At 38.8% G+C, this 3,067-nt stretch overlaps 1 protein-coding gene and 1 pseudogene across 1 annotated transcript in view; both read right to left on the bottom strand.

The window, feature by feature from the left end:
- The window catches only part of CCDC192 (coiled-coil domain containing 192), a 191,114-nt gene that overhangs the window by 103,387 nt on the left and 84,660 nt on the right, over positions 1 to 3,067 (bottom strand). The window lies entirely within an intron of this gene.
- LOC105290894 lies at positions 1,621 to 2,570 on the bottom strand (annotated as a pseudogene).

The following is a 3,067-nucleotide window of genomic DNA, read 5'->3' as shown; positions in this document are numbered from 1 at the left end:
GATTTTATCTAAAAACCTTTCGGTGGCTACCACTGCTCTTGGCAATGCCCACCTCTTTAGCTTTATTTCTAGATACTTTTCTGTTCCAGAAAATGCCCATGTTCCTCTTTGAGGAAATGATATCTGCTTGATATTCTCTCTCACCTGTACTTCTATGCATGTCTCAACTTATATGTTATTTCTTTGGAGAAACTTCTTAATCTGCTCTCAGCCTCAATTAAGGGCTATTCTCAGATGTTGTCATAAAGATGTGTATTTATCCAGACTTAGCACTTTTCATACTGCATTGCAAATGCCTTCTAACTTGACTGTGTCTTCCACCAGTCTGAAAGTGCCACTGTTACATGTTGTTCACTGTTATATGCGCACAAAGCCTGGGATATAATAGGTAATTAATAAATATTTATTAAATGAACAGATAAAAGCAATTAGTAAACAAAGATTACACTATTTCTGATGGACCTCTTATTTTGTCTTTTTGTTTGAATGTGTTAGTAGCATAACAGATCACTCAAATGTGCTTGAAAAATTCAAAAGTTACCTTAAGTGAACCTTTATCTTATTATTCATACAACTCTCATGGACAGTAGGGAAAGTTAAATGGTACTGATTCCAAATGGATCAAAACGTTGACTCATTAGGCCATTCCTGTTGCTTAATAATAGAGCAATTAAGTAAGTGCCATGACTCATGACTCACTGCTCTTCTCAAATGTAATGTATTTTTCCCAATGGTTTCTAATTACTCAAAAGAAGTCTAGTCTCTTTTCCAGAATACAAGTATAGAAAGTGAAGGATACTTGAAATTTCTTGAAAATTTTTTATAGAGATTTAAACATGAATTGTGAGTCAAGCTTGCAAATTCTTAGCAAATAAATATTTGAGAAATGGCCAACCTTGGTTAAGGGAAAGTTCAGGTATATAATACACGTCTTATTTTTCTCTCCAGGAACAGTTGGGAATACTCCAAAGGAGTAGGAAGTTACTATCTGACAGAAAGATAAGTTGAAGGCAAGAATTTCTTTATTGTTTTAACTTTTATATGTTGGTCCATACTTCAGGGCAGTCCTTGTACATTGCACAGCTGTGTCCGGAGCTGGGTCCGCTTGCCAGCATTAAGGACAATCAGCAGCACAAGGAGTTCTGCTGACCGCGCCTAATTCTTTTACGCTGATTAAATATTTAAGAAAAGAAAGGTTCTGTATTTAAAGACACAATAAACTATGCCAGTATAAATCAAAAAGTTTTAAAATGTCAGACATCTCCAATCCTTTACACTAATCATTCAGAAACATTATAATAATGTTTCTAAACTGAAATTGGGTTTGTTCGGTTTTTTTGGAGGGTGTCCTTTGAAGATGTTTTCTAAACCGAAACTGAGTTTGTTTGTTTTTTTTTGGAGGGGGAGGGTCCCTTGCAGATGTTTTATTTTACATAAGGTTACTCTGAAAGGAAACATTTTTAAATAAATAGAAAACTTTACCATAACTTAATGCTTTCACATTAGTTTACTTTTAAATAAATTGAAATGCCAAATATGCTTCATCCTTCTGTAGATTTGTTAGCACTGAAAAATATCAGTTTCAAGTGGTTAGAGAGGATCTTCCAGTTCATTGTCAGTCTATTCTTCCTTTGGAGAACATAGCTCTTCACATTTGGATTTCTTTGAGACATGATCATCATCCTCCTAGCCTTCCCCTTCTTGGTAACCACAGTAAGTGCAAACGCAGCAGAGTTGCATCTCTCCAACTTGTTTCAGAACAGCAACTTCTTCAGATCTGGTGGTTCTCTCTTTTTTTTTTAACCACATTTCTCATGCTTTTCATTGTATCTAGTAACTGCCACAAGCAAGTTTTGCTCTCTTTCAGCATCAGACTTTCTGATAAATAACTTTCCATAGTAATTCCTGCTCTGGATGTACTAGATAAAATGGCAGTCAGGGCGATTTGGAAAGTTGTATGTAAAAGGTAAGCCTCCGTCCATGCAACTCTATTAAGAAAGTCATCAGCTATTTTCCTCAAAATCTCTGGATTCTCCAGTGTGGGATAACAGCTTTTTAAGTCAATGAGAAGCCCTCAAACGGTGTATAAGGATTATGGACAATACGGTGGAAATTAAGTTGCTGTGTAAGAAGCAGTTCCTATTCCAAAATCTGTTCGAGTGCCTTCTCCTGTACAAGAGGACTCTCCCGTACTAGTCCAACAAATTGTGGACTAGATACATTGAATTCACATACTATGCAGGCTAAAAATGCACAAGTGAGTATTATTATCCAGGGGTGATATTCCATTACTGAGTTATTAAGATAAAAATGCTTGAAATACATACGAGCTGTACCCTTGGCATTGCTGGCTTAAACACTGAACAGAATTTCAATCATCGTTTCTCATCTTTTTGAAGAGCGTCATTTCTTCACGAGGCTCAAGAAAGACTGGATGTTTTGGAAGAACTTTCCCATTCACCATCGCTTTGCATTTGAATTCGCGGCTGGCGTCGGCCCGCAGTCGTACCATCTGCTCGGTGATCACTGGCCGAAGTCCAGGGCCGCTTCCGGCTGCTGTCCTGGTACATTGTGAAATCCGAGACCAGGCCCTGGAAGTCTGGAGGAAAATACCCCAGACGCCACAACACAGTGATGTAAAGCGGCTAAGCCACCGCAGCTGAGGGCGGCAGGACGACGGGGCAGGTGAGCTGACGTCACGATCACATGGCGGTTCCATCAGCAATGTGTTTCCAGAGAGGATTAGGAGAAAACTCTGGGAGTTACTTTCACTACACCTGCTGCATAAGTGCTGAAACTGAGTTTTTAGGTGCAGATGTCAAGAACATCTGAAGTGGAAAGAACTCCAGGCCATCATTCTTCTTTTAGACTTTGTTCCCAAAGGACACAGCGACGTAATATGGGGCCCAGAAGCAGATGCGGAATAAAGCACTAGAAACTGCTTTTTGAAGTTTGCTAATAAGACCCAGTGTCTCGACAGTGGGCATTTGGTGCCCTCAGAGAAACCTGTACTCATTTTACTTTTCGTAGAAGAAATGAAGAAGCACATGGACTTTTCTGGAAAAGG

The sequence above is a fragment of the Pteropus vampyrus genome, unplaced genomic scaffold, assembly GCF_000151845.1.
Source record: "Pteropus vampyrus isolate Shadow unplaced genomic scaffold, Pvam_2.0 Scaffold39, whole genome shotgun sequence".
NCBI lineage: Eukaryota > Metazoa > Chordata > Mammalia > Chiroptera > Pteropodidae > Pteropus > Pteropus vampyrus.
Note: the sequence above shows the minus strand (reverse complement) of the source record. Positions and strands in the feature narration are given on the sequence as shown.